This window comes from Cygnus olor, chromosome 2 (genome assembly GCF_009769625.2).
Source record: "Cygnus olor isolate bCygOlo1 chromosome 2, bCygOlo1.pri.v2, whole genome shotgun sequence".
Taxonomy (NCBI): Eukaryota; Metazoa; Chordata; class Aves; order Anseriformes; family Anatidae; genus Cygnus; species Cygnus olor.
Genome location: NC_049170.1, coordinates 103426160 through 103453391, shown reverse-complemented (window position 1 = coordinate 103453391; position 27232 = coordinate 103426160). Strand labels below are relative to the sequence as shown.

At 41.3% G+C, this 27232-nt stretch overlaps 2 long non-coding RNA genes across 2 annotated transcripts; one reads left to right on the top strand and one right to left on the bottom strand.

The window, feature by feature from the left end:
* Positions 1-7265: 7265 nt before the first annotated feature.
* Positions 7266-26635, bottom strand: LOC121066384. The gene is made up of 3 exons (XR_005817729.1): positions 26523-26635; positions 12107-12110; positions 7266-7276 (listed from the first exon to the last, which is right to left on the bottom strand). It is a non-coding gene; the product is annotated as an uncharacterized LOC121066384 (long non-coding RNA).
* Positions 23452-26926, top strand: LOC121066383. The gene is made up of 2 exons (XR_005817728.1): positions 23452-23598; positions 26602-26926. It is a non-coding gene; the product is annotated as an uncharacterized LOC121066383 (long non-coding RNA).
* Positions 26927-27232: the final 306 nt, after the last annotated feature.

Here is a 27232-nt window from a genome sequence, read left to right as displayed (position 1 = left end):
CAATTCTGTTCTGATATAACAGTATGAGGAGAAAAATAACATCTTTCATACTACATCTAATAACATTTAGAAGATCAGTTTTCAGCTGAGACAATATTGTACTTTATTTTATCCTATTTTTGACAATCCCAAACTCAATGATATTCAAATTTAAACTAAACTCTCTTATATTTTAGAAGTATAAACTACATTTTGTGAAATTACTTTATAGTAATGTTATTATTGACATGATGAGGCAAAGTTACAAGCAAGGCAAAGTTCTAGAAGTAGTTTTATATTTGCATGTATATATTCATGCATATGTGTATGTGTATGTATATAATATCTTAGGAGTATTCTGTTTAAATATATCATAGCAAGTGTGTTAATAGAACACTGCTAACATTAAAAAGTTAAGTACTTCAAAATAACAGAACCAATATTATCCATGAAAGGGTAATTATCTGACTCCTGTGTTTAATTGCCTATTTGTTCCTCACTCTACCATTTTTGTTCAATGTGTAGAACGGACATTTCCTAGAAATTAAGCCAGGTTTAGTGATACAAGGGAATGTGATTTTAGGATGTTTCTGATCTTTGCAAAAATAAATAAATAAATAAATCTGAGGAATAATGAATTTGAAAAAAATATATAAAATAACTTTTTATTTCTTTATTTATTCATTGCAATACTGTGCTATGAAGTAAAATATTCAAAACTATTAAAAATTAAGCCAGTTGAATGTTCGCTATTTTCTTGGCACACAGATTTTTTTCTTGGATATCCCCAAAGTTTTATTGTAAGAAACCTGAGAATTCAGAGAATTCAGAAATCCAGCTGAAGCCAAATGCTGGGTTTTTTTTTTGTTTGTTTTTGTTTGTTTGTTTGTTTGTTTGGTAACCTCTGGAAAACTGTGTGATTACAATTAGTCAGAAACATGGTCAGCAGAAGCAAGTTATGTAAATCAAGAAATAAACAAACAAAAAAATGCAGATAATTTGGCATTATTCTGTGCATCAGCTCTTCCTTTGTGAAATAGTTATGGTGTCTGATGAGGGTCTTTGAGGATATCTTCCAATTAGTTCGTAGTCAAGATATCTCAGTGAACATAACAGAAATAAAATAAATTAAAATAAATTAAATTAAAATAAAATAAATAAAATAAAATAAAATAAAATAAAATAAAATAAAATAAAGTAAAATAAAGTAAAAGTAAAAGTAAAATAAAATAAAATAAAATAAAATAAAATAAAATAAAATAAAATAAATAAAATAAAAAAATAATGAAATAATTAACTCTGTCTTCAGAGCAGGGTTGAACTTTCTGAAATAAATAAGACGAAAGCACAGCTCACAAACATGCAGTGAAATTCTTTCACTTTGTGCTCTAAGTGAGGTAAAAGTTGGATAGATATGGAGAAAAAGTATAGGCAATGGTGTTAAAAGTTAAAAGGTTTATAGAAACCTTTATTCTGGAATATCATACCTCTTGACAATTTATAAGTGGACTTCTTTTCTGACTGCTATTTTGACCTGTATTATATTGCTCATCCAGTGAATAGTTTAAGAATAAATGTTCCCTTATTTATTAAAACACAGTATGTTTTGTTAAAGAAATGGGACAGTTGACTTGTGCCTTGATTTGAACACAATTTTAGGGACATTATGGAGGAACAATAACTCAACCCATTAATCAGCAAGTAATTAATTATTATTGTGAATAGCATAATTCAGCATAAACCTTGTGGTTTCATTTTTAAGCCTGTGTGCAATTTAAAAATCCTAAAAATCTTCATAATGTATGAATTCAGACATCTCTAACTTGGAACAAGAGCATACCAGATGAGTTGCATACCTCATTTGTGTGAATACCATCATGCAAGAATTAGAGTTTTGCAGAAACAAAAGCATTGATTTTTTTTTGTTTAATGAGAATTCTTGACAGTGGATTTGAAAACAGCCATAAAAGAGGTGTTACAATTTAAATTGAAAAAAAAATGTTGTTGGTTTATTATTTTTTTAATTAATTATACAGTACTGAAAGTGATTCTAGTATTGTATTTCTTAAAAAACAGGTTTGAGCAACACTTAATATTAAAAAAAAAAAAAAAATACCATGAAAACAATTAAGAGTTACTCATTTAGCTTCTTAACAGCTAGTTGATAGTAAAATGGAGTCCAAAGTGGAACCTCTTTTTTTTTCCCAGATTGATTAATGATTACCGACACTTTCGATTCTTGTGAGGATAAATCATTGAATGTTGTTCCCCTCAATTCCCAATTGATTTTGTCCTATACATTATTTTTCTATCTATTTTGAGATAGCAAAACAGAAATGCAGACTCTTAAGTTACAGTCTCCACTTTTGGTTATATATATATTTGTTTATACTCCATGTATACTTCACACTGAGTTTGCATTTAGGTCCACATGGAAACATTGTAGAAAGGATTCCACATCCTGAGTAGTGATGCTTGACTGGATTGGAAAGTACAGTCTATATGGCAGATACTAGAACAAACTTTTAATATATCCAACTTTAATTTAGGTGCAAAAGTCCTTACCTATGTAATTTACTTAACTTCAGGCACAATTAAGCTAAAATGTAATTTACAAAACTTTAGAAGACCATAAGCACTGTTTGAGCTATTAGGATGCATGATTCAGTGTAGCAACTGAGCTTTCTCTTGTTCTTAAGTGTAATTAAACAAATATTAAGTGCTAATAATAAGTATGCATTCTTGTATTTTCTGATAAAATGTCCATGATCATACTTTTACTTATCTTTTGCAGTGTGACTTTTCCCAGCTTGATTCAAAGATGGCGAGATTTAACCCTGTGGTTAAGTGTTTTGCTAAATGAGAACATGGCTGATTAAAAAAGTGTTCAGTAGTTTTAGATCAGGACATCGATGTAATACTCTTTTATAAGAACAAACCTGTAGAGAATGATAAAATACAGGAAGAAAAACAGACAAACAAAAAAAATGAATAAGTAAATGATCTTTGTTTCCTCCCAGATACAAATCTTAATAGATGAAGAACTGTGAAATTATGAAATCTGTAACCAATTTACATTACATGACATTTTGACACTCAACACTCAAGGTGAGGCTGCACCAGCTCAGAGCAGAGCAGGACAATCACTTCCCTTGAACAGCTACCAATGGTGTTCTTGATGCAACCCAGGACACAGTTGGCCCTCCTGGCTGCCAGGGCACATGTATGATTCTTATTCAACTTGCTATTGACCAAACCGCCCAAATTCCTTCCTGCAGGTCTGCTCTCCAGCCTGTTGTCCCCCAGTCTTTATGTAAAGCCAGGGTTGCACCTTCCCAGGCACAGAATCTGCCACTTGACCTTGTTAAACTTCATATTGTTGGAGATGTCCCAGCTCTCTAACTTGTCAAGATCTCTCTGCAAGGCCTCTCCACCCTTGACAGAGTCAACGGTTCCTCCCAATTTAGTATCATCTGAAAACTTACAAAAAACACCTTCTATTCCTACATCCAAATAATTTATGAAAACACTGAAGAGAACTGGACTTACAATGGAGCCCTGGGGCCCACTAGTGACTGGCCACCAGCCTGATGTAACCCCATAACCCTTTGAGTCTGTGATGTACTTAGATATGATGCACTTAGAGATGAAAATGTGTTAAAGACAGTAAACCTAAAAATATAACCTGTAGTTCATGGCCAGCAGTGTAATTTTATATGCTGATGCTCATGAAGAGCTAGTTTAAATATCTTCAAGTTTAAATAACCTTCCTATGAAAAATAAGAATATTTGTGTTGCTTAGATGCTATGTGAACATTTTTAATAGACACACACATTAGCTGATACCTAATTTAAAACTCTTTCTCAGATTTTAAATTACACCATTAAATTTTTCTCTTTGTGGTGGGCTTGACATTGGCTGGCTGACAGACCTCCACTCAGCTATCTTATTTCCCCCCCTCAACAGGACAGATGGAGAAAAATAATATGGAATTGGTCATGGGTCAAGATAAAGACAGGGAGATCACTTACCAATTACCATCATGAGAAAAACAGATTCAACATGAGGAACGTTAATTTAACTTATTGTCAGTTAAAAACAGTGCAGGATGATAAGAAACAAAGACAAAAATAAAATCACATTTCCCCACCCCCTATTTCCAGGTTCATTTTCACTCCTTCATTCTGAACTCCTCTACTTGCTACCTTCCTCCCAGCCCTCAGGCAGCACAGGGAAACAGGGAATGGATATTGTGGTCAAGTCCATAACATTCCCCTCCCACAGGACGCAGTCTTTCCAGGACTGTTCCAGCATGGATCCCTACCATGGGGTACAGTCTTTCTGGAACAGACTGCTCCAGATTGGGTCCCCCATGGGCTGCAACTCCTGCCAGATCACCTGCTCAAGAGTGAGTTCTCCACAGGCTGCAGTTCTTGCCTAGAGTCTGCTCCTTCACGGTCTTGCCACAGGCTGAAGATTCCTTCAGGGCACATCCTCCTGCTCCAGTGTGGGGACCTCCCGAGGCTACAGCATAGAGATCTACTCTGACTTGGACCTCCACGGGGGACAGCCTGCTCCACTATGGTAACCATGGTCACCATGGCCTTCTCCATGGTCTTGTCTGTGGGCTGCAGGGGAATCTCTGCTCCAATTCCTGGAAAACCTTCTCTCCCTCCTCTTGTTCTGACAGAGCTGTTCTCTCCCTCCTCTGTCTGAAGAGCTGTTTCTCGCACTCTTTTTTTTTTTTTTTTTTTTCTTACCAGCAGTCTTACAGCTGCTGCAGTGTTCCTACCCCTCTCTTCCAAAGGCTCTCCCAGAGGCACCCGCAGGTTGGTTGCTGGGCCCAGTTGCGCCCTGCATTGGGGCTGTTGGAGTCAGTTGTGTCTGGCTAGGGACAGCCCGAGCCTTTCCTCACAGAGGAGCCCTGTAGCCTACGACTGCCAACATCTGAGCACCTGCACCCCTGTGCTCATTTGTTTTTTTTTCTAAAGAAATCACTTATCTCTCTCCCTATTAAGGCTGTCTGAGTTAGAAGAAAAACACTGTTGCGACTTTAACCTATTGTGTGGTAGTTTAAAACTTTATATAGGTAAAAAATAATTTTTTATTCTTTATAATTTTCATATCTGTAGGCTTTTGAAGGGAGCATTTTTCAAATGCTGAATTCATCAGGTCTATCATTGCTTTCAGGAGGAACTTTAAATGAGTTGTATTTAATGAATAAGTTGAGTCAAACATAGCAGTTAACATAGTACTATTTATTTTCATTAATTTGGAATTAATGAAAATGAACTCTTTTTTTCCCATGAAATCCTTTTATATTCTTGATGATTTTTTTTTGTTTGTTTTTCCCCTGGAAAAAGCTATTATTGTGCACCTAGATAATTCCAAATAAAAATCGGGGGAAAAGCAGCAGTGATTGCTTCATAAAGTAGCTAGCTAGAAGACATACAAACTAAGAGACAACTCAGTCTTGAAGAGAGTCAGCAACTAGTTAAATGTTGCTTTCAATAAGCTCCTCTAGAACAGAAATTATAATGTACTTGCATTGAATGTCCTTGTAGAAGCAACAAAAGCCAAGAAATCCAAGATTGTACGCATAATTTCAGAGTGGTGAACTACATAATAATAGCCTAGGGACTTCAAAAAATTCGAAAGAAAGTTCTCCTGGTTAAATTTCAGAATCATAGAAAATACTTAATTCAAGAAGACATCATTCAAAAAAAAAAAAAAAGTGAAATTCTGTACAAATGAAGAAAATGAGCAACTCAAGCAGGTTCAATATAAAAAGCAGGCCGAAAGAAGAGTTGGAGGACAACTTTCAAAAGGCATAAAAGCCTTTAATAAATTCTTTCCCAAAGGCATCAGAGGCAGGAAACCTGCTCAGATGTTTATTTTAAAAAAAAAAAAAAAAAAAGCTTTCATGAGAATATAAGGTCACAGAAGAAAAATTAAATGAATATATTGCATCCATACTTACTGCTGAAGAAATTGTAGAAGGTATGAATCTTGACCCTTTACAAGCAGTGCCTCAGAGCTGTTTATTAGTTGAATACTTGGTAGGAAGATTTACAAAACTGAACAGCAAAAATTTCATAGAATCATACAATCATAGAATCATAGAATGGTTTGGGGTGGAAGGGAGCAGCTAACTGGCAGCCCATGGCTTGGACAGGTACACTCTTTTCTGGGTTAAAAACTGGCTGGACAGCCAGTACCACAGAATGGAGTGAAATCCAGTTGGCGACCAGTCACCAGTGGTGTTCCCCAGGGGTCGATGTTGGTGCTCATCCTCTTTAATATTTTTATTAATGATTTGGATGAGGGAAATGAGTGCACCCTCAGTAAGTTTGCAGACAACACCAAGCTGGGGGGAAGTGTCAATCTGCTGGAGGGTAGGAAGGCCTTGCAGAGGGACCTGGACAGGATGGGTCGATGGGCAGAGGCCAACAGGATAAAGTTTAACATGGCTAAGTGCTGGGTCCTGCACTTTGGCCACAACAACCTCATGCAGCGCTACAGGCTTGGGGCAGAGTGGCTGGAAAGCTGTGCAGAGGAAAAGGATCTGGGGGTGCTGACTGATGCTCACCTGAACAAGAGCCGGCAGTGTGCCCAGGTGGTGAGGAAGGCCAACGCATCCTGGCTTGCATCAGGAATAGTGTAGCCAGCAGAACCAGGGAGGCGATCGCCCCCTTGTATTCTGCTCTAGTAAGAGACCTCACCTCGAGTACTGTGTTCAGCCTTGGGCCCCTCACTACAAGAAAGACATCTGGAGCATGTCCAGAGAAGGGCTACGAAGCTGGTGAGGGGCCTGGAACAGAAGTCCTATGAAGAGCGGCTGAGGGCACTGGGATTGTTTAGTCTGGAGAAGAGGAGGTTCAGGGGAGACCTCATTGCTCTCTACAGCTACCTGAAGGGAAGTTGTGGGGAGATGGGGGTCAGCCTCTTCTCACAGATAACTAGTGATACAGACCAGTACCACAGACAGCCTCAAGTTGCGCCAGGGGAGGTTTAGATTGGAAATTAGGAGACATTTCTTCTCAGAAACAGTAGTCAGGCATTGGAACAGTTTGCCCAGGGAAGTGGTGTAGTCACCGTCCCTGGGGATGTTCAGGAAAGGCTGATCCTGGTGCTTAGGGACATGGTTCAGTGGGTGACATTGGCAGTAGGGTGATGGTTGGACCAGATGATCTTGGAGGTCTTTTCCAACCTTAATGATTCTATGATTCTATGATCTAATTCCAACCCCCTACACCTCCCACTAGACCAGGTTGCTCAAAGGCCCATCCAACCTGGCTTTAAACACTTCCGAGGAGGGAGCATACACAACTTCTCTTGGTAACCTATTTCAGTGCCTCACCACCTTCGTTCATACCACCCTCCCCCTTTACTCCTTATCGGAGTAAAGAATTTCTTCCAAATATCTAATCTAAATCTACGCTTTTTGAGTTTAAAGCCGTTACTCCTTCTCCTATCACTACACTCCCTGACAAAGAGTCCCTCCCCAGCTTTCCTGTAGGCCCACTGTAGGTACTGGAAAGCTGATATTAGGTCTCCCCGAAGCCTTCTCTTCTCCAGGCTGAAGAACCCCAGCTCCATCAACCTGTTTTCATAGGAGAGTTGTTCCATCCCCTTGATTGTCTATGTGGCCTTCCTCTGGACTCGTTCTGATATGTCCATGTCCTTCTAGTGCTGGGGCCCCAGAGCTGAATGCAGTACTCTCCAGGTGGGATCTCAAAAGAGCAGAGTAGAGGGGGAGAATCACCTCCGTGGAGATGCTGGCCACACTACTTTTGATGCAGCCCAGGATACCGTTGGCTTTCTGGGCTGCAAGCTCACGTTGCCGGCTCGTGTTGAGATTCTTGTCAGACAACACTCCTTCTCCTCAGAGCTGCTCTCAATGCATTCTCCACCCAGCCTGTATTTGTGCTTGGGATTGCCCCAGCCCAGGTGCAGGACCTTGCACTTAGCCTTGTTGAACTTCATGGGGTTCTTACAGGCCCATCTCTCAAGCATGTCCAGGTACCTCTGAACGTCATTCCTTCCCTCCAGCATGTCAACCACACCACACAGCTTGGTGTCATTGGCAAACTTGCTGAGGGTGCACTCAATCCCACTGCCCATGTCACCAACAAAGATGTTAAATACTGCCAATTCCCATACTGACCCCTGAGGAAGACCATTTGTTACTGTTCTCCTCCTGGACATTGAGCTATTGACCGCAACTCTTTGAGTGCAACCATCCAGCTAATTCCTTGCCCACCAAGTGGTCCATCCATCCATCAAATCCATGTCTCTCCAATTTAGAGACTAGGATATCATGGGGGACAATGTCAAATGCTTTGCACAAGTCCAGGTAAATGGACATCCCCTATCCACCAGTGTTCTAAGTCTATTATAGAAAGACACCAGATTTGTTAGGCATGATATACCCTTAATGAAGCTGCAGTGGCTGTTACCTATCACCTCCTTATTTTCTTTGTTCCCTAGCATAGTTTCCAGGAGAATCTCCTCCATGATCTTGCCAGGCACAAAGGCAAGACTAATTGGCCTGTGGTTCCCCGGGTCTTCCTTTTTTCCCTTTTTAAAAAATGGGGGTGATATTTCTCCTTTTCAAGTCAGTGGGAACTTCACCGGGCTGACACAACTTCTCAAATATGATGGATCGTGGCTTAGCAACTATATCTGACAGTTCTCTCAGGACCTGTGGATGTATCTCATCAGGTCCCATGGACTTGTACACCTTTAGATGGTCTCGAACATGATCTTATCCTACAGTGGGCAGTTCATCATTCTTTGAGTCCCTGTCTTTGCCTTCTGGCACGTGGACCATGTGGCTGGAGCTCTTGTTGGTGAAGTCCAAGGCAAAATAGTCATTAAGTACCTCAGCCTTCTCCATATCTCAGGGTATTGGCTGACCAGGTCTCCCATCTTCTTCTGAAGAGGGCCCACAATTTCCCTAGTCTTCCTTTTATCAGTGATATACCTATAGATGCCTTTCGTATTGTCCTTGATTTCTCTGGCCAAATTTAACTCTAAAAGGGCTTTGACTTTCCTAACCTGATCTCTGGTTGTTCAGACAATGTCTCTGTATCCCTCCCATGTTATCTGTCCTTGCTTTCACACTCCGTAGGCCCCCTTTTTCTCTTTGACTTCGGTCAGGAGTTCTTTGTTCATCTATGCAGGCCTCCTGGCGCTTTTGTCCAACTTCCGCTTTGTTGGGATGCATTGCTCCTCTTCCCCCAGGACTTTGTCCCATGGTACTCTGCCAAGGAGGTCCCTGAAGAGGGCAAAATCTGTTCTTCCAAAGTACAGGGTAGCAAGCTTGCTATACTCCCTCCTCACTGCCCCCTGGATCCTAAACTGCACCATTTCATGACCACTTCAGCCAAGCCTGCCCTTGAGTTTCCCATTCACCAACAGCCCCTCCTTGTTGGTGAGAATGAGATCCAGCATAGCACCTCTCCTTGTTGGCTCCTCTATCACTTGGAGAAGGAAGTTGTCATCAGTGCATTCCAGGAACCTCCTGGATTGCCTATGCCCTGCTGTGCTGTCCCTCCACAGATATCAGCGTGGTTGAAGTCCTCCATGAGAACCAGGGCTTACAAACGTGAGGCTGCTTCTGTCTGTCCACAGAGGGCATCATCTGCTTGGTCTTCTTGATCAGGTGGCCTATAGTACACTCATAAAATAATAGAATCAGAATCATAGAATATCCCGAGTTGGAAGGGACGCATAAGGATCATCAAGTCCAACTCCTGGCACCACACAGGTCTGCCCAAAAGTTTAGACCATGTGACTAAGTGCACAGTCCAATCTCTGCTTAAATTCAGACAGGCTTGGTGCAGTGACAGCTTCACTGGGGAGCCTGTTCCAGTGTGTGACCACCCTCTCGGTGAAGAACCTCTTCCTGATGTCTAGCCTAAACTTCCCCTGCCTCAGCTTAACACCATTCCTGCGGGTCCTATCACTGGTGATAACGGAGAATAGGTCACCTGCCTCTCCACTCCCCCTCGCGAGGAAGTTGTAGACTGCCATGAGGTCCCCCTCAGCCTCCTCTTCTCCAGGCTGAACAGGCCAAGTGACCTCAGCCGCTCCTCATATGTCTTCCCTTCTAGGCCCTTCACCATCTTCGTTGCCCTCCTCTGGACACTCTCCAACAGTTTAATGTCCTTTTTGTACTGTGGTGCCCAGAACTGCGCACAGTACTCGAGGTGAGGCCGCACCAGTGCAGAGTAGAGCGGGACAATCACTTCCCTTGACTGACTAGCAATGCCGTGCTTGATGCATCTCAGGATACGGTTGGCCTTCCTGGCTGCCAGGGCATGCTGCTGCCTCATATTCAACTTGCTATCAACCACAACCACCAGATCCCTCTCTGCGGGGCTGCTCCCCAGCATCTCGTCACCCAGTCTGTACGTATAGCCAGGGTTGCCCCGTCCCAGGTGCAGGACCCGGCACTTGCTCTTGTTAAACTTCATGCGGTTGGTGATCACCCAGCTCTCCAATCTGTCCAGATCTCTCTGCAAGGCCTTTCCATCCTCATCAGAGTCCACAACTCCTCCAAGCTTAGTGTCATCGGCAAATTTGCTCAGAACACCTTCTAGTCCTACATCCAAATCATTTATAAAAACAGTGAAGGGGACTGGCCCTAAAATGGAGCCTTGGGGGACCCCTCTACTGACCATCCGCCAGCCAGATGTGGCCCCATCTACCACAACCCTTTGAGCCCTGCTCGTCAGCCAATTGCTCACCCATCGTATGATGTTTTTGTTTAGTTGTATGCTGGACATTTTGTCCAGTAGGATCCTATGGGAAACCATGTCAAAAGCTTTGCTGAAGTCCAAAAAGATCACATCAGCTGGTTTCCCTTGATTGACTAGATGGGTGATCTTATCATAAAAGGAAATCAAATTTGTTAGGCAGGACCTACCCCTCATGAACCCATGTTGGCTGGGACCAATGACTGCATTGTCCCCCAGGTGCGCTTCAATAACTTCAAGGATCATCCTCTCCATAATTTTACCAGGCACTGACGTGAGACTGACAGGCCTGTAATTGCTAGGGTCTTCTTTCTTACCCTTCTTGAAAATTGGCACAACATTTGACAGCTTCCAGTCCAATGGGACCTCTCCAGATTCCCAAGATCGTTGAAAAATAATTGAGAGAGGTCCCGCGATGACGTCAGCCAGCTCTTTAAGCACCGTGGGATGAATTCCATCCGGACCCATGGACTTGTATGGATCCAGGTGGAGCAGCAAATCCCGCATACATTCTAGGGTCAGCTGGGTGTTTGTCATTCCCACCGTCATGGTCCTCCAGCTCAGGGCACCCTGGGTCCCGAAGCCCATCATCAGTGTTGAAGACAGAGGCAAAGAAGGCATTAAACATCTCTGCTTTGCCTGTGTCCTTGTCTGTGAGGAGACCTTCCCCATCTAGTAGCTGACCTATGTTTTCTTTGGTTCTCCTTTTTCTGTTCACATATCTAAAAAAACCTTTTTTATTGTCTCCCACAGACATGGCCAGCTTCAACTCTAGTTGGGCTTTGGCCACACGAATTTTCTCCCTACAAACAGGAACGGCGTCCCTGTATTCCTTCCTCATCGCCTGACCCTGCTTCCAACAGCCGTACACTTTCTTTTTTCGCCTAAGCTCCAGTAAAAGATCCCTGGTCAGAAGGCCGGCCTTCTGCCCTGCTTGCCTGACTTCCGATATTTTGGAATCGCCTGATCTTATGCTTTTAGGAGGCAGTGCTTAAAGATTGAGCAGCACTGATAGACACCAGCACTCCCACTATAATGTCCCCTGTCCTTGCCCTGCCTGTCCCCTGTCCTTGCCCTGCCTGACCCATCAGCTTTCTGTCAGCTCCTCATCCATCCCCAAGCAGAGCTCCATGCACTCCAAATGTTCGTTGACATAGAGGGTGATGCCCTTTTAAAGACGTAGGCACTTCCAGCGGCCAGAAGTCTGCACTGCGGCCTCACCCCTCGGAAGCTCTGTCTGGGTGGAGGCATCAGCCACCACTGGGGTAGTTACCATGCAGCCAGAGCCGCAGCCTTTGCCCTGAGACAAGTGCCCATCATTCTGCCTTGAGGATCAGGTGGGGTGCTCATCCTTGGTTTGTACAGATCTGGGTGCAGTGTTAAGGCGTACTTGGTGTACCTGGTGCCTCCTGTTTGGCCAGTGGAGCAGCCCTCCCGGGTGAGCTGCCGTGTCATGCCCTGGCTCATGCACTATGCCCTGTTTGCTAGCTCTGTTCACTGCACTTCTGGTCACTTGTGCTCCCTAGGGGCTGACTATGGAGGAGCAGGGCGTGGTTGCCATTACTGCTGGCCCCACTCACACCATGTCAGCCTACCTTGCACAAGCTTCTGGCCCCTGGCCCCCTCTGCACTCCCCTTGGGCTGCGCTGGATAAGGACCACCCCCTCTATCCTGCCATCTCCTGCTCCACTGCTGAATATGCCCACCCACAGCAAATTGCCTCTGTGAGTGACTCAGTTGCCATGACATTTTTCACCAAAGAGTTCTAGAAGAACATGGCAGTGAAATAGCTGAACTTCTAACTGTGGCTTGCCCAATACTGTCTGGATAACCATGGACAGGCAGATGAGAAATGTGATGTTGGTTTTAAAGAAAATTTGATGGTGATCATAAGAACAGCAGAACTGACCATAAAGTTATTGACCCTGAGATAGATCATCATTGAATTTGCACAGTTTGTACAAGGTGCAGCAAGGTTTAGTAATGCATACTGGCTTACATTCTTTGAGAAATTCAGGACCCAGATGAAAAACTGTTACCTCTTTATCTCAAAATGCATCTAGTAGGCATATGTAGTTGATGTTTTCTCAGGCATTTACTGCAATCATGGATTTGCAATGAAAACTGGCAAGAGACAGAGTGGAAAGCCTCCCTAATCCAGTCTTCCCTGCTGGAGACAGCTTCTCAGACAGTGACCTGGCACTAGATGATAGGTGTTAGTTCCCTGAATAATGTGTTGAAATAATCTTCTTTATGTGAAGTTGGACATCTGCTGTGGTATGTCCCAGAAACAACAACAACAAAAAAGAGCAAAATCATAGCTACGGAACTGTTCCTGTGCAAATAGCTTCAGAGTAAGCTTTTTAATGAGGAAAAGAGGACATTTGGGAGATTTCTCTATCATGAGATGCATGGGGAAGGGCAAAGAGTACTGGAGGTGTAGAAGAGCTTCTGCATGAGACTAAGAGTTCCACAAGAGTTCAAGGTTCTCTCTAGCTTGAAAATAGACTGCTCCCCTATTCTGAAACAAAACAAAACAAAACAAAACAAAACAAAAAGAAAGCACTGCTCAAAAAAACAAAATGAGACCTTGACCACATCTGTCTATCTCTAGTTTAATCCATTATGAGGTGGAAAAATAATAATCAATAGTCAAACTTTGTTATGTGACTGTTGCTAGCACTTTTTATAGCACTTTTGGGACGGGAGACCAGAGGATGACAAAAATCTTGATCAAAAATCAGCCACTAAGTTGGCTTTAGGTATGGAGAAAATCTAATACATTTGCCCAAGAAAACATGATTAGCAAGGCTGTTGGCTTCCGTTGATGATCTAATTTATAAAGTTATAATTAGCTAAAAGTAGATGAAAGGAAAATAAACTGAGACTGAGAGGGAACCATTTCATGTATGGGCCCATCCAAAAGCTAGGACTTTGTCATCTCTACCAGTTGGACTGTGTACTATTCCCTATGTACTATTCCCACAGTCTATGATGTGAATATGAATTGGACCAGAAGGTCTGGAGCCTTCATTGGTGTCAGTGTGTAGTGTCTGTCTGTCGCAGAGGAGGAATCCTAGAACAGAAAATGTCTCCCACATATAACCTGCTTAATAAATAAATTTAGATTAAATTTAGACCTCACCTAAACTGCCCTGTGAAGACAGGTAAACAGGAAAATTGAGACAGAAGCATGAAAGAATAGAAAATGACCAATTGCTATTCCTTCCAGTGTTGGGACTCTGTAGTATTAAATTGAACTAAAAAAACTATTAAAGGCAGAAAACACCTTTTCTGACTCAGAAATGTCACAGGTCACAGATCACTGGAAGTTGGAAGGTTGTTCTAGAGAAGCATCATTACATGCTTGACCTGCTCTTATGTTCTTCCCTGGGCACTTCTGGAATGACACACCGGGATACCTGCACCTTTTGCCTAAATTACGTGGGTGTTGTTAGGGCATGGAGAACTGTGAAGGAGCAGTATGTACATATGTACAGTGCAGGCAATCAGGCAATACAAATATTTTTTTTATAGGCTATCTAGTAGCAACTCAGAGGTAAAGCTCCAACTAGGCTGGGAAAAGGAAAAAAAAAATGTTTCTCAGAATAGTGGAGAAGTGTTCCTCACTTGCTGATAACTCAGTGACTAGAACAACTAAATGAGATACAGGAATTTAATTCTCCCTTCTGTTTGAGGCAATTTCAGTCCATAACATTGTTAATGCATGTTAGACAATTGGCTACAAGGTATTCTGTCATAGGCGTGCTGTCTTTTATGCATTTAAATTGAATAAACTCCAAGTATCTCAAATGAGACCATCTTTCTATATGACCACTGACTAAATTCTTTTGTTAAGTAGGGAAGCTCTAGGAGGAAGAAATAAAGGAGCATGGTATCAGCAAACCTAATATTCCAGTGATTTTGGTACGCACCAGAGAGATGGGACATCTATTCTAAATTTTGAATGCACTTAGATAGTAGTAGAGTTGTTTTCATCTTTCTTCCTGAGGGCTTTTTAGCACCTTGTTTGATCTATATGATTTTCCTGTGGATATAAAGTTGCTACTCAAAAAAATGAAGTCCACATAAATACACAAAATAATCACAATCCAGTCTCCTATGAAATTAAAGAATTCTCAATAGAGACGAAATTAAAAATTACTAACTGCAATGTCATAAAAAGGCACAGCATTTGAATGATATCACTTTATGCATGAATTCTTTAGTATGATTCTGTACATCTAACTGTCATCACAGATCACTTGTGGTAATGGCATTCCCTATAACTCCCTATAACGGAGTTAATGTTACAAACAGTATGACCCTGTCCTGGTTTCAGTTAGGACAGAGTTAATTTTCCTCCTAGCAGCTGGTAGGGTGCTATGTTTTGGATTAGAATGAGAAGAGTGCTGATAACATGCTGATGTTTTAATTGTCGCAGAGCAGTGCTTACACCAAGCCAAGGACTTTTCAGCTTCTCGCTCTGTCCTGCTAGCGAGCAAGCTAGGGGTGCAGCAGGAGCTGGGAGGGGACAGACCCAGGACAGCTGACCCAAACTGGCCAAAGGGGTATTCCATACCATCTGACGTCATGCTAAAAATATATATAGGGGCGGCTAGCCGGGGTGGGGGGCCGGCTGCTCAGGGATAGGCTGGGCATCGATCAGCGGGTGGTGAGCAATTGCGTTGTGCATCACTTGTTTCGTACACATTATTAGTAATAATATTATCATTTTTATTATTATTATTATCGTTATTATTATTTTCCTGTCTTAATAAACTGTCTTTATCTCAACTCACAGGCTTCACTTTCCCGTTTCTCTCCCCCATCCCGGAGAGGGAGGGGGGAGGGTGAGTGAACGGCTGTGTGGTGTTTAGCTGCCGGCCCGCTTAAACCACAACAGGCCCATTTCCTAACATTTTAATGGCAATGAAACGAGGGGAAAAACAAACAAACAAAAATGAACAAAACTAATCTTTCACACTAATTGGCTACAGAACTGAAAGATGTCAATTGCCTACCATTTTGCTTAGATACATATCAGTGGTTGAGTTTGTAGCTATTTTTTAAATCAAGCTTGCTAAGTCTCTGCTTGCCCATGAACCACCGTGGTTAAAGTAACATGTCAAAAGAGGTCCTTAATGTTGTGCTAGCTGGTGTTACCTTTTAGAATTTCAGCTGGAATTACATCAAGCAGCAAAAGACAGTTTAGTAGGATACTACTATTATCATGTTCATATGGAAGAATGGCCTTTGTCTAACAAGGCTAAAAAGTGCTGAAATTAAACACGGATGATAACATTAGAAATTTGGGTTACATATTAGAAAAAAAAATAGTTTTGAAACACATCAGTAATAAACAGATGCAAACACTATGAGTTAATGACTGTCAGAGGTATAATGGTGAGAGGAAGCAGCAAACTTCCTTATAAGACCGTGTCACTGATATCCAGGATTAACATAAAATCTACATCCATGGAATTCTTACAGCTAATTATTTGAGTTAAATACTGCATCATTTCAAAATATTTCAGAGTAACATTGCATATACCTGCACAAAATCTTCTGTATTGCACATAATTGTAAAAATGGCTTTTATTTTTATTTTTAATAAAAAGAATAAAATAGTAGAGCATTAATATATATATATAAATACAAATTTTAAATACACTAGAGGTAAAATATTATATATATTTTTTTTAGCTACTTATCCTGTCAAAACATGTATCTCATGTTTCTAGATGTTTCTGCAGAGAAGATAGTACAGTTTTGAAGGACTCATTTTTAATGGACAGGTGTGATTTTAAAGACTCAGCTATGTACACATTCAGCCTATTGGAAGTGAAGTGATAGGTGACAGAGATAGGGTAACTACTATACCAAAAATAACTACTACAGCAGCTATTCTTGATACAATATCTGTGCTCTCCCAGCACAGCCTTTTGCCAGAGGAAACATCTTTTACAAAAAGAGTAAAAATTGGTTTCAAATAATAAACAATCAGATTCTTGTCTGATCCTTCAGCCCAATCATCAAGAGGTTATAGACAAGTGAAATCACTCAAAAACAGATATTAAATATATATATATATATAAAGAAAAAGAAATCTTTCAATATACTTTCACATACTGTATCCTGTGGAAGCATCAAATAATAAAAAAAATATGACTCATACAAGATTTCAAGGTGAAGAGCACTTATTACTCATGATGAAACTAATATAAAAAACTCAAGAAATTTGAACCTAAGCAAATTGAGTTATTTTAAACACTCTTATTGCCAGCATTACAATATGAAATAAATATGGAAATGCAACCTCTCATTCCATCTGTTTTCACAGGTAGAGTACCCATTATTCAGTGGCCATTGACTCATAACAGATATCTGTGTAAAAGGAACTGAGATGGTAAACCATCTGAAACAGTAGCATTTGCAAGAGAAAAAAAGCAATTATTCTTCTTCTAGGGATGATTAAGGTATACAGATTAATCACTAATACATCCTAGAGTAAACTGAGCAATGCAAAGATAGTTGCAATGTAGTTCACAAATGATAACACATATGTGAATGCAAGTCACTCCAGCTAACTAGGCCTCTTAAAACCTCAGACTGTCTAGTAGCAAACCTGACAACAAAATGCAAAATCATACTTCAAACATGAAGCATAAGGACTAGTGACTAAAAGAGCCCTTTGTGTGAGCATTCTTCCACAGTAAGAGAGTTCCATTAATCTTCCTGAATTTTCTCAAGAGCTACATAACTCACAATTATTATGGCACAGATGTAACTCTAGGGGACTGAATATATACATGATAGGCTTAGCAATGCATAGGAGAAAAGCTTTAGAGAGCTTTTGCATAGCCAGTGTTATTCCTCATAAGTACCTTATGGCGTGCCTGCAGTTATGAGTCTGTCTTGATCAGGGAAGGAAAAAGGAACTAAGTTTGAAATATGTGAGATGAACCAGACTAGACAGACTCCCAAAAAATATTTTCCTTAGCAGGCACACAGCTTTCATCTTCATTGACAACTGAGAAAAAAAAAAAAAAATGGTTCTATTACCACCTAGGAGAAAGATGAACTATAACAATGAAAATGTATAAGCAGTTCAATCAGCATGCAGCATCACAATCACTGCAAGTTCAAGACATAACTGCTCAGAAAGATAAGTTTTTTTTTTTTTTTTTTTTTTTTTTTTAATCTATTACAGAACTTCTGTATAATTTTCTAGTAATTTATGAAGCATGGGTATATGTTGATTCCATTTGAAATCTCTCTACCTAGTGTAATGTCTAGCTATACAATGATACATAGACGGTTTTAAATGTGCAGAAACTTCCATGGGTCTTTTTGATAAATATTCTACATAGAAAGAAAAAATAGTTAAATGAACTGTTGGTTAGTTTTATTACACATAAAGCAAAACAGAATCAATTCTCAGAATAATTATGCTCTGTTTATCCAAGTCACTACAATCTAGAACAGTTATTTCTATCAATTAATGCCTCTGCAGTTCATTTGATGATACCAACAATTTGTGTTAATTTGTCCCTGTATTTATATAAACACAATATATTTATGTGATAAACCCTAAAACTCTTATACTTCTAAAAAAAAATGGTAACAAGAAATTGTAGAATTATATTCAAAAGAGAAGAGTTTACATTATATTTCAGACACCAGAAACACATAAACAGGAAAACATGTTTCTAAACAAGCAGATAAAATACATATTTTATAATATGACCCACTCATTTCTAGATATCTACCAGTAGAGAAACATAAGATATGATTTCTTATTCCCTTCTTCAAAATTACAAGCCCCTTACTGCATTTCTTACTTTGTATAGGAAAAAAAAAAAAAAAAAAGATATTTTAGTATAATGTATATGAAAATAATGTTTTAACCAACAATATTTATATTTATTTTTATATATACCATTTGTAGCAAAATGATAGCTATATTCTGCCACTATTAGTTGCAATAGTAAGAACTGCTTTTGGTGAAGAATATGAAATTACTTCATATTAGGTTAGTAATCTTAATGAAGAATCCTTATAAGCAAGAGTGACAGAATTTGATTTTAAGTTATATGCTTGCAAATATAGTGTAAAAGTCAAATGAACATGACTAAGGAAAAAATATATTCTCAAATGTATTCATGAATGAGCCTGAGGCATATTTTCATAACATGGGCTTATGTTACAAAGTATTCATTTTAATTCAATGTGATCATTTAAATTAGTTTCTAAGGGTGGGGGGTGGGGAGGAGAAGAAAACAAACAAACTTCAATGACAGTTTAGGAGGTTTTGTTTAGGTGCATTCTACTGTTTCTGACAGGTAGTTTTCTGTTTTGGATACAACTTTCCCTTCATCTTGGAAAGCCTGAGAAAAATAGCCTGTGCCTCATTGGAAAATCATACTTTAATCACTGAAGAGCTCACAGTAAAACTTAGATGTTCACATTAAGAAGCTCTATGGAGATAATGGACTGAAATAGTGAAAGGAAGAAAAGCAATAAAACTCCACTGCTTTAATCTGTTCTGAATTTCAGGGGAAAGGAAAAAAAAAAAGGCATGCAAAAGGAGAAAAATATATATTTTTAGTGTCAGTTGGATAAGATTGCTATATGAGATATGTTTTAAATTTGGGGGAGCTGCAATTTTGTAATGAGTTTAATTAACAATTTCTCTATGCATGCTAAGAACAGAAAGCACTTAAATTACTCTGTTTTCTCAGAACTGATAAGGGGTTTGATCTGGGCAGCAATGGTTTTCTTACATAACCAAACTGTGACGGGCCTCCCTGTTTAACATGCAAAGTATGTCCATGACACTCTTTGCTGCCATGCAAGAAAGCTTTATGAAATTTTATGAAATTTTATGAAATTTCAGTTTATGAAATGTGACTACTTAATACCAGATGGCTTCACCTGGAAGCTTATAACTCTGGAAGAAAAAGTACTAAATAACTCTTCATAACATCGTCGTCTATCATGAGCCCTGCTGTTACAGGCACCAAGGACACTGGTAAGCATTTTAATGTCTGCTGGTCTTGTTTTGTCACAAATCATAATTTTGAAGGTTTTGGAGTTTTATATTAATTTGTTAGAGACTGAGAGCATTCTGTAGCTTGTAATACAAAGGACCATGGAACAAATTTTCTCTTTTCCCCTTCTAGACTGAAATGGTTACATCAATCTTTCCATGTCCAAAAAGCACAGCATTCGAGGCCATCTCCAATCTGACAATGCACATTAGAATTTTGCTTAGGTATAAATTAACTTTTCCCCTACCTCTATCTCTGTGGTGTCCATGACCAATCTGGGTACATCACATAGGTGGAAAGTATCAGCTTTTGAAAACTACAGCCTTAATGACATTTCTATCATACAGTGAACTCAGTGGGTAGACTTAAACACAGCAGATACCTGGGTAAGATCTATGATGCAAACCATTCTTCCCAACTCTGTGTTTCTTACACAAAACTCTTACCATGATCCAGTTTCCTGTTGATGAACAGTGACTTACAGGAAAAATTTATCCAGGGTTTAATTAGACAAGTGAAAAAAAAATGTAATTCAGTAACAATTTTATAGAAAATATTTATTTCTTATAAAGGGGAGTCAGGCACTCCATTGCAAATTAGTAAGATGAGATAACTGGATAACTCTTCTAGCAGTGTTTGCATGCGCTGTACGTGCTGTGCAAGTCCTGGGAAAATTAGCATTCAAAAAACCTCCAGAAGGGCCCTCCATTGATTTTCTGGGAATTCCCCTGAGGTGGAAAATGTCACCTTCAGAAAACTAGAGACATTTTTGATCAATTCCACTCCCATATATCTTTTCTTTTATATTGTAAATGTTATAGTTATTTCTGAAGTTTGAAGACAAAAAGTAATGTGGACTTAAAATAGTATGAACAAGCTCAAAGCTTTTACATGCTTTCCACTTTTTTTTTTTTTTTTTCCCAAGCTGAAACCTAAGCCTCTAATAAATTGTTACAATTTAAAATACTGGTAATTGAAAAAAAAGTGTTTAAATAGTCTAAACAAAATGAGAGGGAGAGACGGAGTGGGAGAAAGAAAAGGCAGAAGCGTCTCTGAGATGATTCCATGCAGGCAGCCCAACCACGTGTATATCTCACACTAAATATGAATCCAAGAATATTATTTTTTTAAGCTAAAACTCAAAGATTGTCTGAATGAAAATAATGCAGATGGGAAATCTTTCTGACTTTAATTTCTATAAGCCCACTGAATATCTGAATGATTAAACAGACTATTCTGAAATTTGTATACTTCTGTCTTCTCCAAGATGTAGAAATTGTATGAAACTTACCAAAATATTTCCTAAAATTCATGACATTTTTTAAAAATATAAAAGCATTTTTTTTAACTTAAAACTCTCATATTTTACCAAATCATATTTTTTTGCCATATTTTACCATTTGGTTTCATTGTTGATGACTATGCTATGCATATTTCACAAAAAGATGCATTACTATGATTTAGAGAAAGAATCATAGAATAATAGAATCATAGAATCACAGAATGGATTGGGTTGGAAGGGACCTTAAAAAAAATCTAATTCCAACCTCTCTGCTGTGAGCAGAGACACCTTCCACTAGACTAGGTTGCTCAAAGCCCCATCCAACCTGGCTTTAAACACTTCCAGGGATGGGGAATCCACAACTTCTCTGGGAAACCTGTTCCAGTGCCTCACCATCCTCATGTCTAATCTAAATCTACGCTTTTTGAGTTTAAAGCCGTTACTCCTTCTCCTATCACTACACTCCCTGACAAAGAGTCCCTCCCCAGCTTTCCTGTAGGCCCACTGTAGGTACTGGAAAGCTGATATTAGGTCTCCCCGAAGCCTTCTCTTCTCCAGGCTGAAGAACCCCAGCTCCATCAACCTGTTTTCATAGGAGAGTTGTTCCATCCCCTTGATTGTCTATGTGGCCTTCCTCTGGACTCGTTCTGATATGTCCATGTCCTTCTAGTGCTGGGGCCCCAGAGCTGAATGCAGTACTCTCCAGGTGGGATCTCAAAAGAGCAGAGTAGAGGGGGAGAATCACCTCCGTGGAGATGCTGGCCACACTACTTTTGATGCAGCCCAGGATACCGTTGGCTTTCTGGGCTGCAAGCTCACGTTGCCGGCTCGTGTTGAGATTCTTGTCAGACAACACTCCTTCTCCTCAGAGCTGCTCTCAATGCATTCTCCACCCAGCCTGTATTTGTGCTTGGGATTGCCCCAGCCCAGGTGCAGGACCTTGCACTTAGCCTTGTTGAACTTCATGGGGTTCTTACAGGCCCATCTCTCAAGCATGTCCAGGTACCTCTGAACGTCATTCCTTCCCTCCAGCATGTCAACCACACCACACAGCTTGGTGTCATTGGCAAACTTGCTGAGGGTGCACTCAATCCCACTGCCCATGTCACCAACAAAGATGTTAAATACTGCCAATTCCCATACTGACCCCTGAGGAAGACCATTTGTTACTGTTCTCCTCCTGGACATTGAGCTATTGACCGCAACTCTTTGAGTGCAACCATCCAGCTAATTCCTTGCCCACCAAGTGGTCCATCCATCCATCAAATCCATGTCTCTCCAATTTAGAGACTAGGATATCATGGGGGACAATGTCAAATGCTTTGCACAAGTCCAGGTAGATGACATGCGTACATGATGTGGAAGAAGGGACACACAACTTGGGTGGAATATGGGAACATTGTCAGAGAATGCAGGGATGCAATGAGGAAGGACAAGGCCTGGTTAGAATTAAATTTAGCAAGAGACATCAAGGATAACAAGAAGGGATTTTTCAAATACATCGGCAGCAAAAGGAAGACTAAGTAAAATGTAGGTGAGCTGCCAAATGGGTGGGTGCCTTGGAGATGGCAGATACAGAGACGGTGGAGTTACTAAATCCCTTCTTTGCTTCAGTCTTCACTGCTAAGACTAGCCCCTATGCACTACCAAGCCCGGAAACAAGAGAGAAAACCTGGAGAGATGAAGACTTTCTCCTGGTTGAAGACGATTGGGTTAGAGGTTATTTAGGCAAGCTAGACACCCACAAATCTATGGGACCTGATGGGATGCACCCAAAGGTGCTGAGGGAGTCAGTGGATGTGATTGCTGGGCCGCTTTCCATCATCTGTCAGTGGTCATTGTGATAGAAGACAAGAATGTTTGTTTATTATTTTGCTACATTAAGGGAACAAAGGGAGTTATTCAAACAGTGGCTGGAATGCTGAGACATCTCCCAGAGACAGGATATCTCAGGTCCATGGTGGAGAGAACATTGTGTAAATAGTGGGTTGCTAAATCGGTAACGTACTCCCCTGTCTCAAGGACTAATATAACCGAATAAGGAAGAGAGAAGGATGGCTGTCTTCATCCGTGTGACCACCAGAGGGACAGAGACGACAGGGACGAGACGACCCCCTAGCAACAGCTGACGCAGCTGCCACAGAACCCGGAAGAGCTTGATGATAAAAGGGGACTGCAAGGGGGGGAAGTTGCGCGCCGCTTGGACGAGCATGAGTTCCCCCGGCCGCCCAGCGCTGTTTTGCTTGCTGATCGCTTACTCAATAAATCGATTGACTTAATTCAAATTTTTCCGACTGAGAGTAATTTATAACAATTTGGTGCCGTGACTCGGATAAAGGCAATTTGATTGGGAGGACTCGTTGAAGGGGGTGCCCCACCGATTTCGGCAGCCTTTGCCGGGATTATTCCCATTCGAAACCTTTACCGACGAACCCTAAATTTGGGCAGCAAGCAAATAAAGCCAGCAAAACCCCTAGGTAATCTTTGTGCACGAAGGCCGAACGAAGACCCACAGGGTGGGTAAGTATAGGCCAGTGATCCGTTTGGTTGGGGTTGGTGATCCCAGAGTGCACCTGTGTGAGACGTCCAATTGCGGACGAAGCGAGTGCGGACCTCTCAGTAGTGCGGTTCCCACATCCCGCGAGGGACTGGGCCACGACCAGGGGGAAGCGGCTGTGTGTGTGTGTGAAGGTGCTCCGGAAGATGGGACAGAAGAAGAGTAAGCCTTCTGGTCCCATGGGTGGGGGAATGCTTAGTGTTAGATTGCCCCCTATTCCCCCGGAAAGCCCGCTGGGGTTAATGATTAAGAATTGGAGCGATTCCCCTTCTAGGCGGGGAAAGAATAAAGTAAAAATGATTCATTACTGTGTTGAAGTCTGGAGGTGACAACCTTTATTGGCCCATATTTGGATCATTTGAAGACTGGATTTGCCAAGCCTTAAATGTTTATGTAAACACAAAGGAACCTTTTTGTCAGGAGGAGAGCGAATATGCGAGCTTTTGGATTGGCTCGTGGAATCGAGTTAATCTGTATCCTTTAAAAGAAAAAGTAGAGGAGGAAAAATGTAAGAAAAAGAACCGGGAATTGGAGATCCCGACATCACCACCTCCTTATATCCTGCCCACAGCCCCTCCAGGGCCCTCTAACTCACAGTCCTCAGGGGAATCAGACAGTGAGGCTGATCCAGTTATCCAGGGACCAGTAACTAGAAGCCGAACGAGAAGACAAAAATCTGAGAGTGTGGGGGGGGCTTTATCCGTTGAGAGAAATATCTATGGGAGGCCCTCAACCTGAAATGGGTTATGTGGCGGTCCCCATTAATTCCGGGGATGTCCGCGATTTTAAAAAAAGAAATGGGGAATTTATTGGAAGACCCCTTGGGGTGGCAGAACGAGTAGATCAATTCCTGGGGCCCAACGTGTATACTTGGGAGGAGGTGCAATCCATATTGGGGATTTTATTTACCTTGGAAGAGAGGGGAATGATTAGGAGAGCAGGGATGCGAATCTGGGATCAACAGCACCAACAAGGTCCAGCTGCAGATATTAAATGGCTACTGCAGAGACCTAATTGGAATAATCAGGACCTCGTACACCGTGGTCACATGCAAGATTTAAGAACTATCATTATGCAAGGAATTAGGGAATCAGTCCCGAGAGGTCAGAACATCAACAAAGCTTTTAGCGAACAACAGAAAAAGGATGAAACCCCGACGGAATGGCTAGAGAGGCTGCGTAAAAGCCTGCAGCTATATTCAGGGGTGGAAATCCTGGATGGATATTGGGAAGAAATTAGAGAAGATAGAAGATTGGCAGGATCGGGGTCAGGAGGGAGTAATCGGAGGCTGGTGGGAGAAGACAGACCGACTGACCGGAGACTGAGGGATATGACCTGTTTTTATTGTAATAAGAAAGGTCACATGAAAAGGGAATGCCGACAGAGGCTGGAAGACGAAAGGATGTTTAAGGAAGATTAGGGATGTCAGGGGCTCTATTTGCTGGGGACCCAGAAAAAGACTGAGCCCTTGATAAAATTGAAAGTAGGTCCCCAGTGAGAGGAGGTGGAATTTCTTATAGATACAGGCGCTGAAAGATCTACGGTACAAGTTCTGCCTCAGGGTTGTAAAATATAGAAGGTTGTAAAAAATAGAAGGTACAGGTAATTGGAGCAAAAGGGGAACCGTTCGGGGTCCCCGTTATAAAAGAAGTGCTAATTGAATCACATTCAAAACTAGGAAGAGGGTCTTTACTTTTAGTACCTGAGGCAGATTATAATTTGCTAGGCAGGGACTTGCTGTGGTTTAGCCCGGCTGGCAGCCAAACACCACACAGCCGTTCGCTCACCCTCCCCCCTCCCTCTCCGGGATGGGGGAGAGAAACGGGAAAGTGAAGCCTGTGAGTTGAGATAAAGACAGTTTATTAAGACAGGAAAATTAATAATAATAATAATAATAATAGTATTAATAATAATAATGTGTACGAAATAAGTGATGTACAATGCAATTGCTCACCATCTGTTGACTGATGCCCAGCTGGCCCCCCCGTCAGATGGTATGGAATACCCCTTTGGCCAGTTTGGGTCAGCTGTCCTGGGTCTGTCCCCTCCCAGCTCCTGCTGCATCCCTAGCCTGCTCGCTAGCAGGACAGAGCGAGAAGCTGAAAAGTCCTTGGCTTGGTGTAAGCACTGCTCTACAACAATTAAAACATCAGCATGTTATCAGCGCTCTTCTCATTCTAATCCAAAACATAGCACCCTGCCAGCTACTAGGAGGAAAATTAACTCTGTCCTACCTGAAACCAGGACAGGACTTGATAATAGAATTAGGTACAAGTCTGGAAGTAGTAGATAAGGAATTGAAGGTTAAATTGTGCCCTCTGAGAGTAGAGGATGAGCAAGATATAAATCTGGAAGTTTGGTATACCTCAGAAAGTGTAGGGAGATTAGATATTACACCTTTCAAGGTAACTATAACTAATCCAGGTGTGCCAATACGAATTAAACAATACCCCCTGTCTGAGGAAGGCAGACGAGGGTTAAAAACCTGAGATCGAAAGAGCTACAGCAGGGGTTGTTAAAACCCTGTATGTCCCCCTCTAATACTCCGATTTTGCCAGTGAAGAAAAAAGATGGTAAATATCGATTGGTTCATGATTTAAGAGAAATTAATAAGAGAACAGTAACTAGATTTCCGGTGGTAGCTAATCCCCATACCCTGTTAAGTCATTTACATCCAGATGATCAATGGTATAGTGTGATAGATTTGAAGGATGCGTTTTGGGCGTGTCCCTTGGAAGAAACGAGCAGAGACTATTTTGCTTTTGACTGGGAAGATCCGGATACCCACCGAAAACAACAATTGCAGTGGACAGTACTTCCCCAGGGGTTTACCTAATCCCCCAATTTATTTGGACAAGCATTAGAACGAATTCTGCAAGATTATGACAGGGTTCCAATTAAAACATGGAAGGAAACGTCTTTAACGCCACAATGGGAAGGCCCCTATGTTGTTTTACTTACTACAGAGACGGCTATCCGGACGGCTGAGAGTGGGTGGACACATGCCAGTCGTGTGAAAGGACCGATCCCGAAAAGCGAATGGAAAGTGGTCGCAGGCCCTGATGACTTAAAGCTCACGTTGAAACGAACCCGATAAGTATAATTTGACTGTCTATGTATCGTAAAAAGAGGGAGTGGGGACCTTGATCGGAGAAAGGTTGCGGTTACGGGGAAAAATCCCCTGAAGAACACTACTGCTGCCGAGAAGAACCTGCACCTTGTAGTTCGCTGCAACCGAACTGACAAGCAAGGCAGAGAGTGAAACGGTGGGGAATTACGTGGTCAGGTAAAGAACTCCGAAAGATGGGCCCTAGCCACTTTTTGCGATACATAGTAATGGGTGCGATAGTCTCCACTGTCTCTGGGTCTGCGCACCCTCAGAAACCCTTTAAATGGAGCCTGATTAGATGGGAAGATCACCACGTTATTCAGCAGATAACCACTACTGGAGGCCCTAGCTTCAATGTCTCACTATGTGATCTGGTGACGTGGTGACGTGCGGCCACGACGGGACAAGCATGTATTCTAATCGATCGATGTTAAACAATTAGACAAAGGGGAATGGTTAATACCAGCGAATAACACTAGATGGGTCTG